Source organism: Saccopteryx leptura, chromosome 1, assembly GCF_036850995.1.
Source record: "Saccopteryx leptura isolate mSacLep1 chromosome 1, mSacLep1_pri_phased_curated, whole genome shotgun sequence".
Classification (NCBI taxonomy): domain Eukaryota; kingdom Metazoa; phylum Chordata; class Mammalia; order Chiroptera; family Emballonuridae; genus Saccopteryx; species Saccopteryx leptura.
In genome coordinates this window covers 58,420,913-58,435,620 of record NC_089503.1, presented here as the reverse complement: position 1 = coordinate 58,435,620, position 14,708 = coordinate 58,420,913, and the positions used below count along the sequence as shown (strand labels likewise).

The 14,708-nt window shown below is 49.8% G+C and overlaps 1 long non-coding RNA gene across 1 annotated transcript; it reads right to left on the bottom strand.

Annotated features, from left to right (window-relative positions):
* Positions 1-223: 223 nt before the first annotated feature.
* LOC136394604 (uncharacterized) lies at positions 224-13,603 on the bottom strand. The gene is made up of 3 exons (XR_010749210.1): positions 12,536-13,603; positions 6,227-6,310; positions 224-433 (listed from the first exon to the last, which is right to left on the bottom strand). It is a non-coding gene; the product is annotated as an uncharacterized lncRNA (long non-coding RNA).
* Between the last annotated feature and the right edge of the window lie 1,105 nt (positions 13,604-14,708).

Genomic DNA, 14,708 nt, shown 5'->3' with positions numbered 1-14,708 from the left:
GAGGCCAAGTTCCCCACCATGATGACAACTTGTCAACCTAGCAAGGATAAGTTCAGGCCGTGAGAAGTAATTTCCACCAGGCATTCCCATATCGGGAGAGACATGCAAAGAAAATGTGGCTCCGTGTTCACTTATAACAGATCCATGGTTCTCATGAGGGCCTGCCCAACTGAGTGGTGGACACATTAGTTTGCTGTGGTTGCCATAACAAAGTCCCACAGACTGGGAGCTTAAACAATACAGATTTATTTTCTCATAGTTTTGGAGGCTAGAAGTCCAAGATCATGGTGATGGCAGAATTGGCTCCTTCTGAGGGCTGTGAGAGATAGATCTGTTCCAGACCCACTTCCTTGGCTTCTAGATGTCTGTCTTCTCTCTTTATCTTCACATTACCTTTCCTCTATAGATGTCTGTGTCTAAAATTTCTCTTCTTCTTTTTTTTTTTAGTTCATGTGTGAGAGATAGACAGACAGACAAACACAGACAGACAGGAAAGGAGAGAGATGAGAAGCATCAATTCTTTGTTGCAGCATCTTAATTGTTCATTGATTGCTTTCTCATATGTGCCTTGACTGAGCAGCTGCAGCAGAGCCAGTGACTCCTTACTCAAGCCAGTGACCTTGAACTCAAGCCAATGACCTTGGGCTTCAAGCCAGTTACCATGGGGTCATGTCTATGATCCCACACTCAAGCTGGTGACCCCGCACTCAAGCTGGTGAGCCTGTACTCAAGCCAGCAAACTTGCGGTGGTTCTCTGCATTCCTGTCCAACTCTCTATCCACTGTGCCATCACCTGGCCAGGCCAAATTTCCTCTTCTTAAAAGACTACCTGCCCTGGCTGGTTAGCTCAGTTGGTTAGAACATCATCCTGGAGTATAGAAGTTACTGGTTCCATCTCTGGTCAGGGCACATACAGGAACAGATTGATGTTCCTGTCTCTCTCTCTCTCCCTTCCTTTCTCACTAAAATCAATAAATTAAAAATAAAATAGAATACCAGTTATACTGGATCCGGATCCACTCCAGTGACCTCATTTTAACTCAATTACCTCTTCAAAGACCTTTTCTCCAAATAGGGTTACATTCTGAGATACTAGTATTAGTACTTCAAAATATAAAGCTGTGAGGGGAACATAATTCAGCTTACAACAGGGAAGGAAAACAAAATGTGGTCTAGACTCTTCTCTCAGATTCACTCCCTCTGTTTGCCTTAGAGATAAATGGCTTTTGAGTGTTTAGGGAGTTGGGGCCTCACCTTTGTAGCAGTGAAGGGGAGACAGGACCTTGGCTTCAACTTTCAGTCCTGTGTCTACTCCTTTGCTATTCTCCTCTCCTCCCATTTATTTATGAAGATACCATATTTATTCTGTATAAGTTCTCAAATTCTGGATCTAGCTAATTGCATTTCATGTTGTCATTTAACACATTCTTCTATACCCTGTATTTCTTTCTTTCCTTTTTTTTTAACGAGAGAGAGGGACTTACAGGGACTGACAGAGACATGCAGGAAGGGAGAGAGATGAGACACATCAACTCATACCGGCAGCACCTTAGTTGTTCATTGATTACTTTCTCATATGTGCCTTGACAGGGCAGCTGCAGCAGAGTCAGTGACCCCTTGCTCAAGCCAGTGACCTTGGGCTCAAGCCAGTGACCTTTCGGGCTCAAGCCAGTGAACATGGGGTCATGTCTATGATCCCACGCTCAAGCTGGCGACCTTGGGGTTTCGAACCTGGGGCCTCTGCGTCCCAGGCCTATGTTCTATCCACTGCATCATTGCCTGGTTAGGCATGTACCCTCTATTTCTGGAAGAAAACTGGTAATTAAATCTAGAGGTTAGATCAGACTCAGGTTCAATTTTTTTGCAAAATGATTCCCTGTAGTGAACATGACTGACACCGTTTTATGAAACAAGCTGACTGCTAGTTCACCCCAGGAGGGGTGGGCCTGTGTCACCTGAAAGGAATGTTCTTGCACAGATAAGTGGACCCATTAAGTTATTTACTGCTTTGGATTACACAGCTCTCAACAAGCATGTACTGCGTGACTACAAGCCACTTGTGTCAGTATGTGCCACTTGGCTCTATATAACAAGCTTATCTGCTTTGGGGGCAAAAATCCATTGCCTTGCTGTCACCTAAAACACTGCTTCTGTCCACAGATTCCCTTAATAAGCTCCTCTTCTCTCTCTGCCTCCCAAATAGCCTCTTCTCCAGATCCTCCATGAGGACAAACTAGAGGAAAGGAAAACTCTTTTTTACTTAAGCAGGATCGTGTTTGGAATTCTTGTTGGGTGTCCCTCTACCCTGCCACCCTGAGTTTGACCATGTCCTCTGTTGGAGGCAGGCCCTCCAGCAAGGAATCCCATCCCTGCAGGTGTGTGAGTCCTCTGCCCAGGGAGATGAGCCAGCCGAGGGCAGGGGTGGTGATCAGCAAGGCTTCGTTAAGATGAGGCTTCAGAAGTGAGCCTTGGAGGAGGAGGAGACATCTCCCAGGTGAGCAAGGCAGTGTCGGGAGTACTGCAGACAGAGGAGCAGCACAGGCAGAGGCAAGATGCCTAGCACTGATCCTGCGGTGTGCTGAGGACCTGGGATTACTCCGCGGAGAGGCTGGGGAGCTACTCTAACTTTCCTGGCAGCCCAAGACATAGGGCCATTTCCTAGTTTATTTAATAATAGGCAAACACTCTGGTGTCTGCTCATTTCAGTTCATGGTCTCGGAACAAATGGACCCAATTAAAAAGCCATCATAGCGGAATTCAGTGGAAGGGGGAAAAGCCCTTGATCAAATCAAGGCTAAGCAGCCCTGGGGCTGGTTTGTGCCCTGCTTCGATAGAATCTTTCTTGCACTCTGCCCTCTCTTCTCCCAGACACTGCCCTAGACCTGGAGACCTTCCTGTCACCCCTCCCCCATCCTCCACTCTCCTGCATCACCCACTAGCCTACTGTATGGTATCCCACTAGACCTTCTCTGGATCTGTTTCATTGTCTGCCAAATCTTGCAGAAAAAAACTACTAGGAATCCTGTTGACTATTCCTTCAATATATATCTGTTTTTGTTTGTTTGTTTGTTTGTTTGTTTGTTTTAAGCCAGAGGAAGAGAGAGAGAAAGGAAGGGAGAGAGATGAGAAACATCAACTCATAGTGGTGACACTTTAGTTGTTCACTGATGGTTTCTCATATGTGCCTTGACTGGGGTAGGGTGGTGGTGCTCAAGCTGAGCCAGTGACCCCTTGCTCAAGCCAGCGACCTTGGGGTTTCAAACCTGGGACCTCAGCATCCTAGGTTGATGCTTTATCCACTGTGCCACCACACGCCAGGCACAATACATCTGATATTTATCCATTTCTTACCACCTTGTGGAGGCTGAAAAATAACTTTCCTCTCATCTCTCTAAGTTCTTCTGGTTGTACTAATAATCAAATTAATATAATAGGAGAAAATGACCAAATTTATTAAATATGTACATACAGGGTTAGTGAGACCCAAGGACACATGGGGCAGTTGAGGCTTGTATACCACTCTGGACCAAAGAGAGGGAAGAATAGGATTTCTCATTTATTTATTTATTTATTATTATTATTATTATTATTTTGACAGAGACAGAGTCAGAGAGAGGGACAGATAGGGACAGACAGGAAGAGAGAGAGATGAGAAGCATTGATCCTTTGTGGAAGCTCCTTAGTTGTTCATTGATTGCTTTCTCATATGTGCCTTGACCAGGGGTCTACAGCAGAGCAAGTGACCCCTTACTCAAGCCAGTGACCATGGAGTCATGTCTGTGATCCCATGCTCAAGCCAGGGACCCCGCACTCAAGCTGGTGAGCCTATGTTCAAACTAGATGAGCCTGTGCTTAAGCCGGCAACCTCAGGGTTTCGAACCTGTGTCCTCTGCATCCCAGTCCAATGCTCTATCCACCGTGCCACTGCCTGGTCAGGCAGGATTTCAAAGGGAAAGTAAGCATTTCACAGGTAGATTAGAAAGGGCAAACATGTATGTGGTCAACAAATTCTTGCCGGGTCATGGAAACAATGAGACACACTGGGGAGTCTAACACTTGCTTGATCGTCCCTGTCTACCAAAATTAACTCACATATGTTAAGGTCAATATGCTAAGTGTCCCTGCTTGATGGGAGGTTTTTCTGATTTCCTGTAAGCAGGTAAAGGAGGGTGGTCAAAGCTTCTTTCTGAGCCTTTTGTTTCTTAAGAACCAGCTTAAAATCAACATCGCAAAAAGCGTATTTTGGGGTTGCAGACTCTGCTTCCCCTTAAACTCCATTGCTACCGCCTGGTCGTAATCCCCACGAATTCTTGCCTGCATTCTGGAATGAACTCCTTCCTGCTCCTGCTGCGCCTCTCCTTGCCCCAGCAGCCAGACTGAGCATTCTAAAATATAAATCAAATTGCATCTCTGCCATGGCTTTCCACCTTGCTCAATATCCTACCAGATTTCCTTGATCTCTGGTTTCCTGTCTCCACCTCAGTCACACACAGGCCTCCTTACATGAGCAGCCAGACTTCTGTATTTTCTGTTCCCTCTGGAAGGCCCTTCCTGCAAAGAGGCCACCCCCAACACACACACCTCCTTCAAGTCTGCTCACATGCCCTCTCTTGGTCTCTCCTGAGGCTCACCTGACCACACTACCTAGAATCACAATTTCCCTAGCCTCCCAGGTCCCTCTTCTTGCTGTTTTTCCCACAGCACTTGTCACTTTTTAACAGACCATGGAATTTAAAATTTTAAATCTCTAGCCTGACCAGACAGTGGCGCAGTGGATAGAGCGTTGGACTGGGATGCCAAGGACCTAGGTTCGAGACCCCGAGGTCGCCAGCTAGAGTGCGGGCTCATCTGGTTTGAGCAAAAGCTCACCAGCTTGGACCCAAGGTCGCTGGCTTGAACAAGGGGTTACTCGGTCTGCTGAAGGCCCTCTGTCAAGGCACATATGAGAAAGCAATCAATGAACAAGGTGTCGCAATGTGCAACGAAAAACTAATGATTGATGCTTCTCATCTCTATTCCTGTCTGTCTGTTCCTGTCTATCCCTTTCTCTGACTCTCTTTCTGACTCTGTAAAAAACAAACAAACAATTTTTTTTAAATCTCTGTTGCTTTTTCTCTCTCTCAGCCCACTAGAATGTAAACTCCATAAGGGAAAGATCTTTTTTTTAAAAAATTCATTGATGTTTTCCAAGTACTGTACAGTACCTAAAAGAGTACCTGGAACAGAGTTGGCTCTTGGTAAACATTTGTTAAATAAATGAATGAATGAACCTGGCCTGTGGTGATGCAATGGGTAAAGTGTGGACCTGGAATGCTGAGGTCACGGGTTTGAAACCCTGGGCTTGCCTGGTCAAGGCACATACAACAAGCAATCAGTGAACAACTAAAGTGAAGCAACTATGAGTTGATACTTCTTGCTATCCCCTTCCTCTCTCTGTAAAATCAATAAATAAAATCTTTTTTCAAAAATTGAATAAATGGCCCTGGCTGGTGGCTCAGTGGATAGAGCATCAGTCCAGCATATGGATATCTCAGGTTTGATTCCCAGTCAGAGCACACAGGAGAAATAAGCATCTGCCCCCCCCCCCCCCACTTCTTTCCCTCTTCTCCTCCCGCAGCCAGTGGCCCAATTGGTTTGAGCATGGCCCCAGGTGCTGGGATAGCTCCGCTGGAGCGCATCAGCCTCAGGCGCTAAAAATAGCTCGGTCCCCAGATGCGGTTGCCAGGTGGATTCTGGTAGGAGTACATGCAGGAGTCTGCCTCACTATCTCCCCTCCTCTCACCCCCTTAAAAAAGAAGAATGAATGAGTCAATAATAATAATGTTCCTGCTTCAAAGGGTCATTGTGAAACTTACAATAATTTATTAACTTGATTTGCAAAGGGAAGAATAAACATAATGAATATCGCCTGACCTGTGGTGGCGCAGTGGATAAAGCGTCGACCTGGAAATGCTGAGGTCGCCGGTTCGAAACCCTGGGCTTTCCTGGTCAAGGCACATATGGGAGTTGATGCTTCCAGCTCCTCCCCCCTGTCTCTCTCTCTCTCTCTCTCTCTCTCTCTCTCTCTCCTCTCTAAAAAATGAATAAAAACAAAAAACAAAAAAAAAACATAATGAATATCTACTGATTCTAGGTGCCCTGCAAAAACAGTTTATACAGTTTGTGTCATTTATTCTTCACTGTGAACCTCACTTATTTATTCAACAAGTAATTAGTGTGTACTTACTATGTAACAGTCACTGTTCTGGGCACTGGGGATAAAGTAGTGGCCAAATTGGATGAAGACCCCTGTCCTCTGAGAACTCTTATCCTAGCAGGAAGACACGAACAGTACAAATAAAATATAAAATGAGTATAAGTATTGCTTATTTTAGTGATGAAGAGACTGAAGTGCCCAAGCCATCTGATTAATGGGTGTCAGAACTGAGATTCAAATGTAAGTCTGACTTAAAGGGTTATTTGCTTCTTATGCCTCCTGAATGAGGGCATCTGGGTTCATGTGCGACAGAAGTTTGTGGAGGACGTGTGTGTAGGTTGGGGCCTAAGGGCTGGTTGAGATGTCCTCCCCTTAGTGTTTTCCACTTCACCCCAAGGGCCCAGCACCTAGGCCTCCCCTTCCATATGACGGAGAGAGGCATTTTACTTACTGATGTGCAGGAGAGATCTAAATTATAGGTATCTTGTGGATGGTGGGCAAACCCTACTTCTGCCCAGATGCAGTCACAGCGGGGTCTGGGAAGCCCAGCTGAGCTTGGTCACACCTCCCAAGGGATGGAGTACAGTTTTATAGGCTTCCATGTGAGGAAGCAAGGACTTCTAGGGGCATACAAAGGGCACAGACTCTGGTGGGGGTTGAAACACTGGACTAAGGCAGGGGAAGGAGCTGGGGGTGCCAGCCTGGAAAAATGCCCACTTGGAGTCATGGTCATACCTTCCCATGGCTGACCTGGGCTGAAGGCAGAGGTGCTGTGTGCCCCTAAGTCTGAGCTAGGGAGGCAGCGTCCTGTGAAGAGGGCTTTCTCTCAGGGAAAGGGGTTGCCTAGGAAGAAGTGTTCCCTTTGTCTCTGGAGGAAGGGGAGGGGGTATAAACAATGTTGGGGTATCAGGGAGTACAGGAAGGACTCTTGTAGGGGAGTGAGACCTTTGCAGAAGCCCCAATCTCAGAAAGGGAAGAAGGTTCTGGCTTCCTTTCAGAAGAGCTCCCAGACTGAGGGCGGGGCTGGCCCGCAGGATCTGGGAATCCAGCCTCCCCTTAAGAGGACCATTGTAGCCCCTTCTCCTCAACACTCAGGTGTGACCTCAGACCCAGGGCTTGTGTGCCTTCCTGGAAATAGAGGTCTGGGACCCCTATCTGGGACCTCCTTGAAAGTAAGCAGGAGGTCAAAGGGACATCATGAGGTTGTCATCAGGGAATGTCCTCCTGGCAGCTTCTTTGAAACTCCAAGCTGGGAGACTGGGCCTGAAAGGGGCAACACCTTGCAGAGCAGCTGTGTCTGCCCCTCAGTCCTGCCTTCACAGAGTCATCAGCCAGACACTGTGTGCCTTTGCAGGAATAAAATACCCCACAGTGTGGAGTGCTGTTCCACAGCCAGATGCACATGGTGGGCCAGCCAGGGGCTATAGGGCTATAGGGTTCTGGATGGAACAGTTCCTGGCAGCATGGGGGCAGGAGGCTGGAACTGAGAGCTAAAATGTCACCCGTTCTCACTCATTCACTTGAGAAGAGGCAGCAACCTCTTATCAATGCTGGTCAGCCCATACCACCAGGAACACGCCTGTAGCCTACAAAGCCAAGTTTATTACTAACAGCAGCAAAGACTTCACACCAGGGGGTCCCTGGGGTGCCTCCAAAGAAAGGAGTTAGGGAGATGCTTATAGGGTTGTGGGGGCTAAAGTTAGTCAAAAAATAGTCTTGGGCCAAGATTGGTCAAAATTTGCAAAGCAGGGAGTTGCTTTGCAGGGAATTGGAACAGTCTGTGATCCCGGGTTGAAAACACAGGAGTCCTCACAGAGCATTACTATTAGATCAGGTTGCTTGTGGTCTTCTCTTGGAACACGTAGCTAGCACAGATACAGGCATATTTATGAGTGGGAATTTAGAGAGCTTGAGCAAGACATCATGGCTTGGTCAGGCACTTGCTCAGTTTTGCAAGTCATGGTATGTTTTGCAAATTGTATCTCCTGTTTCAATTCTTGGCCTGACCCCAATCTCACACCCCACAACAACCTGGTTGTCAGCAGGATCATTTTCTTCTCATCTCCCAGGAGAAGGTCTGGAGCCCAGCCCCCATTTCTGCGTCTGGACACCAGGGGGCAGCAGGGCAGCATCCATGAACCTGGGGCTCACAGTAGACTGAACAGCCAGGGAAGGGCACTGAGCCAGCCTCAAGAATGAAGGAATGAATGGGTCTGCAGCCCTGAAGTGCCCCTTTTGCTTCCCTTTGCTCCCAGGAATTCTGAGAGCAGGGAGCAAAAAGGGGAGGACAATAAATAGGAAGGAGGGGAGCTGAGGGAAAGGTGGAAGAATGGGGAAGGAGGGAGAGAAGGAGGAAAAGAGGGAGGGAGAGAGGGAGGGATGGAGGGAAAGGGGTCCACAGAGCTGGCAGCTAGATCTTCTCTCCACTCCCTTTCTTTTCCTGCCGTCCCTAAACCTGTCTACTTCCATGTCCTGTTTTAGTCTGACCCCCTGGCAGCCCCTCCTGATCCCTCTCTGACCCCCATAGGCTGGCCAATCACTTGTGGCCCATCTGTCTCCAGGTATCTACGTGGTGCCAGGGGTGACTTCCCCTCCCCCTCAGCATTCACCCGCGCACGCACACATGCACGCATGCATGCATACACACACGCACAGGCTGTGTGGTGACCCATGGAGTAGGCTTTAAATTTCCTCCCCCACATTTTGTAATTGCTTTGGTCACAAAGGCTGGTTTAATAGTTTAATCCCACTATGAGGTGGGACTTTTCATATGGCTGCTGACTTGGAATTTGGCTCCAGGATATAAATCTGAGGACACACAAGGGTAAAATACCCCACTTTCTAACAACTGGAAACAACTGTGCTCAGACACCTCTGAGTTTATTACTCCGACCTCTACCACTGTCCACTCTAGGCTCAGGGAATTGAAGACATCCTTGCAGTTATGAGTTCTTGACCTAATGGGAGGGGGAGAAGGCGATATGAAGGAGAGAAAACTGATTCCTACCGCAAGCCAGGTGAGGGGTGCTCTAGGAAAACCACTCAGGGAGATTGGGAGTGTATTAGAGTCTCCGCAGGAAAAGTGGGGCGTGCTAATGGTGCTTGGACGGCTCCACACAGAGAGGCACTGATGGCTATGATGTCATGGCCAGAGAAGCGAGGACGGATGCAAGAGAGGGCCATGGCAGTACCAGGGAAGATACACTGGCCCATTTCCTCCCCACCTTGCCCAACACCTGGGGCCTAAAAGAGAGGTGAGGAGCGTCCTCCCAGCACTGGGGAAGACAAGGAGTGAGCAATAAATTAAGTAGAAATTAAAAGGTTAAACTGAACTAAACATTGTTACTCAAAAGTGACTCAAAGTTTTGGAGTTTGCCAAATTTGCAGTTTATAGATCGGAAGGGGAAATGATCACATCACTGGCTAGAGAGCATTGATGGGAGGAAAATAAAATAATTGGGTGTTTGTCCCTTATTGCATTCTCACTGTTCAGTAAAAAGAAGTCTTATTGGTTCCATTTTACAGATGAAGAAACTGAATTTGTGGTCACAGAGCTGGTGATGGCTGAACTGGGCCATAACACTGCTCCTCCTGCCTCAGTTTCCCTGTGCTCTCCAACCTCCTTCTCTCCCCAGGACCCCTACTTTGTAACTCTGAGTTCAGTGCAAGCTAAAACCATAGTTGGTAAAAACAGGACTAAATAGGGATTTCCACGGTCAGATCCAAGATAAACCCACCCCTCCCACAGATACCATTCAGGCTTCTTCTGAGAATGCCCACCCCAGACCTTGAACGTGAGCTCTCACTCCCAGGAGCCACAGACTAGCTACAATGAAGGCAGCTGAGGCAGCAGGAGCATCCAGATCACCCTAGTCTCACATCTAGCCTCCATTCTGACCACCATGTAACCTTGGGCAAGGCACAGCCCTCTCTGGGCTTCCAGTCCCTCTAAGCAGCCAAACCATCCCCAAGGTCTCTGCCAGGTGAGAAAACTGATTCCCGCTGGTCATGTCTCCCACATGCTGTCTCATAGTGGCCCTCAGGAGGTAACAGCCTCAGGAAGCAATGCCAAAGTGGAGAGGTGAGGAGCAGGGCAGGAAGGCTCAGAGAGTAGGGGCAGGGGAAATATTTTTGAGCAGGCGTATCCACTGAACACTGCTGGACAATAGTCTGGTGGGGCCATTGTGCTGGGAGTGGAAAATCCTTTTCTATTCCATCTCCAAGGGCTGAAAATAGTCCAGGGTGGAGCTCCTGAGGACTGGGTTTGGGGCCGACAAGTGACTTGCCCGGCCTGGCCCATTGTTTCTGGCTGGGACAGGGCTGAGACTAAACACCTGGCTAAGCTGGAGCCGAGACTAAGGCAAGCCCGGGAAGCCCCTACTAGAGGAAGAATTGCTGGACTGCGTTGAGCCCCATTGCACTTGTAGAAACTGAGGCCCAAAGAGAAGGGATTCAGCAAGTCATATGATGCATCAGGGCAGAGGAGGATGAGAGTTTGACTTCTGGGGCTCATTTCCCCCTAGCAACCCTCCCCCCCCCCCCAAATTACATTTCCCTTGGGAAGGCAAGCAGATTCCGCACCATGCAGCTCAGCCACTCCTGGCCAAGCTCTACCCTTCACCCCACAGGAGACAGCAGCACAGACACTGGACTGGCTCCATCAAGACCTGTGGGGTACCAATGAAGTCACTTAACCTCTCTGGTCACCTGATGCAACAGAGGCTCACTGCCCAAACTCTAGTCCTCAGAACCGTGAGCCCAGTGGGTCTTGGGAATGCCTGGAGGAGCAGCTGGTACTTGTGCCTTTGAGGACAACCTAGGCAGCTGATGCTCTAATTGAGACAGGGAGAACTGGAATGTGGGAGGCAAGTTCTCCAGAGAGTGGCCCAGAGAGGGAAGGCAGGTGGCCTCAGGTCACATAGTAAAAGCTGCCTGTTCGTTGCCTGCTTTGGCCCAGCTCGAGTCCAGTACTCCCACGCTGGGACTCCAGGATCTTGGTTGAACCAAGGAGATGCTATGGCACCACTAGTCAGGGAGAAATGGCTAAAGCTGCTTCTGTGAGTGAGTTGGAGCTCTCTAGTCCAAAGGGGCTGGCTCCAAAGGTTGGTATCAAGGGCATCCTCCTCCTTCTCCCACTGTCCATTCTCCCTGCTGCCCTTCCACAGCCAGACACCTGGAAAAAATTTTGTAAACACACACAGGCCTGTGTGCCTGAAAGCCACCTGGCACCAGGAAGGGCAGAGGGCGGTCCCACACCTTACTCCAGGATGGACCTGCTCTCCTTCTCCTACACCCTGGGGACGCCTTGGCCACAGGGGGCCCATGGTGCTCACTGGCCAGACACACTATCCTTTCCTTCAAATCCCTTATCCTTATGTGGTTGCATATTAACATATCAATTCCATGAAGGTAGAGTCTGACTGGCTCGCCTTCATATCCCCTTGGCACAGTCCCTGGTCTGTAAATGTTTCCCATGTGCCAGGCCCTGACCTAAGTGCTCCAGTGTGGTAACTCACTCAGGTAAGCCTCCCAATGACTTACATGGGAGGTAGTGTCTCATTTTAGAAATTAGAAAACCCAGGTACCACAAGACTAAGTAATCTGCCCAAGGTGCCATGTCTGGAAGAATTAGAGACCACACTCAAACCCAGGTGGTCTGGATGTAGAATCTGTGCTCTTAAACCCATTCTCATCACACGACCTCTCTCACCTTAATCACATGAAGGATCATTTTCAGAGCCTCCTTCCTCAGAGGGGTTTCGAGTGGCACGGGAAAGGGAACTAATCTGTGTGTCATAGGGATCTGGGTTCAGTCTCTACTTACTTAACTGCCTGTATAACCTGGAGCAAGCCATCACATCTCAGAGCCTGTCCCCTTGTCTGCTGAATAGGGATAAGGATGTCTATTTCACGGTTGTGGTGAATAAATGACATAATGGATGTGAGAGGGTCTGGCACAGTGTCTAGGGCATAGGTTAGCACATGAATTCCCTTCCTCATGCACCTGACTCTAAACAGATCAGCCCAAATCTACAGTGACACCGGTGGTGACCTGACCTGGACCTAGACTGGCGCAACTGTGTCCTGGGAGTATCCTAGCCTTGGAGGGTGAGAGTGGGAATGTCCCTGGGGACTCTCACTCCCTCCTGGGCCCTGAGATATCTGCTCCCCAGGGCGGAGACCCCTCTGTGCCAGGACCCTTACCCTGGTTGCACGGAGCTCATTGAGAACAGTCAGAAGTCATTGACGCCCCCAACCACCCCCCAGGTGTCCCTGGCCTCAGCTGCAGCTCTGTCCACCTGGGCAATGGAGGTGACAGCAGGATTCCCACAAACGCACCGACTTGCAGCAAAGGAAGCAGAGCAGCAAGGGCAGTCTGAGCCCTTGGCATATGTCCAGGCACCATGCTGACCTCCTGAGTGACCTTGAGCAAAGCCCCGTTCCTCTCTGGCCTTGAGTCTGCAGCTGGGCTGTATAATCCCTGGGGTCCCTCCTTGTCAGGTGGCTGTGCCCTTTCACAGTGCCTTCAGGAGTCAACAGCCTCAGGAAGTGATGTCCGGGTGAAGAGGTGGGAAGGTGGGGATGGGGCAGGGAGGCCCATTGAGTAAGAGGAGATATTTTGAGAGCAGGCAGTCCTCCCCCCCATATCACTGCTGGACAATGGTCTGGGGCTGGGAGTGGAAAATCTTGCTCTTACTTGAGCTGAAAATAACACAAGGCAGCAGGATCAGGAAACTCACCCACCAGGTGGGTGGCCTGGGCACTAAGCAGCAGGCCAGATATCCACACTGAGGGACCAAACAGTCCAACTGGGGTACAGAGGTGTGACCCTGGGCCTGTCCCTGGTTCCCTTAGTGTCTCCATTCTCCACCCCCACCGGTACCTACCACAGGATTAGATGGTGAGTCAGTTATCCCCTGTCCTCTAGGTCCTGTGTCCTTAGAAATCTGCAGGCAGCTGATTAAAGGAAGGCATCATGGGGTAGACCATAGTGTTGTCTCCATGTGCTGTGGGGCCCTGGGTTTTTGGGGTCTCTGCAACTGCTGAAGGTAGGTGGGCAGGAGACAAAAGGAATGGGTACTAGAGGAACTTGGGCCCATGGTGGTCACAGCCCCACACCCAACCACTGATGCATACTCAAGAGTCCCCAAAGTCATGATTTATAACCCTTTTCGTGATGTATAACCCTTGGGACTCAGAGCCCAGCATTTACGTTCCTGGCCAGCAGAGCATCTAACCTGGGTAGGGTGTTCAGCCTGGACTGGGATGGGGTTCAGCCTGAGCAGCAGCTAGTAGGAAAGTGACAGACTCTAGTCTACAGCAAATGCTCAAGGACAGCCTGTAAGAGGTAGTCACAAAAAAAGTCCATAGGGGCCCTGGCCGGTTGGCTCAGCGGTAGAGCGTCGGCCTGGCGTGTGGGGGACCCGGGTTCGGTTCCCGGCCAGGGCACACAGGAGAAGCGCCCATTTGCTTCTCTACCCCCCCTCCTTCCTCTCTGTCTCTCTCTTCCCCTCCTGCAGCCAAGGCTCCATTGGAGCAAAGATGGCCCGGGCGCTGGGGATGGCTCCTTGGCCTCTGCCCCAGGCGCTAGAGTGGCTCTGGTCGCTGCAGAGCGACGCCCCGGAGGGGCAGAGCATCGCCCCCTGGTGGGCAGAGTGTCGCCCCTGGTGGGTGTGCCGGGTGGATCCCGGTCGGGCGCATGCGGGAGTCTGTCTGATTGTCTCTCCCCGTTTCCAGCTTCAGGAAAAAAAAAAAAAAAAAAAAAAAAAGCCCATAGGGGCTCAGGTTACATTAACAAAAGTATAGAACCTAGAATGTGGGAGATGAGCATTTAACTCTATTTTGGGCAGGTAACCCACATTGCACAATGCAGAGTAATCATTTGGGTCATGGCTTGTGATGGGTCCTTGTCATATAAAGTAACTGTGGAGCAAGACTCTAAATTAGAGCGACCCCTGGTGGTGCCCCCCCTTTTTTTTCTGAAGTTGGAAATGGGGAGGCAGTCAGACAGACTCCCGCATGTGCCTGACCGGGATCCACCCGGCATGCCCACCAGGGGGCGATGCTCTGCCCATCTGGGGCGTCGCTCTGTTGCAACCAGAGCCATTCTAGCGCCAGAGGCAGAGGCCACAGAGCCATCCCCAGCGCCCGGGCCAACCTTGCTCCAATGGAGCCTTGGCTACAGGAGGGGAAGAGAGAAACAGAGAGGAAGGAGAGGGGGAGGGGTGGAGAAGTAGATGGGCGCTTCTCCTGTGTGCCCTGGCGGGGAATTGAACCCAGAACTCCTGCACGCCAGGCCAACACTCTACCACTGAGCCAACCGGCCAGGGCCAATGCCAAGATAGAGTAGGAAGGGTGGAGAAGTCATAGGAAGCAGGAAAAGTGGGGTGAGGAAAGAAACTACTCTCAGGTAGAGTGGGTCTATAGGGCCAGGGGTCTCTCAGAGGGAGAGAGAATGAGTCTTTATCATTGAGGCTAAGAGCGGGTCCTGTCAGCTTTGTCCTGTCCTTGC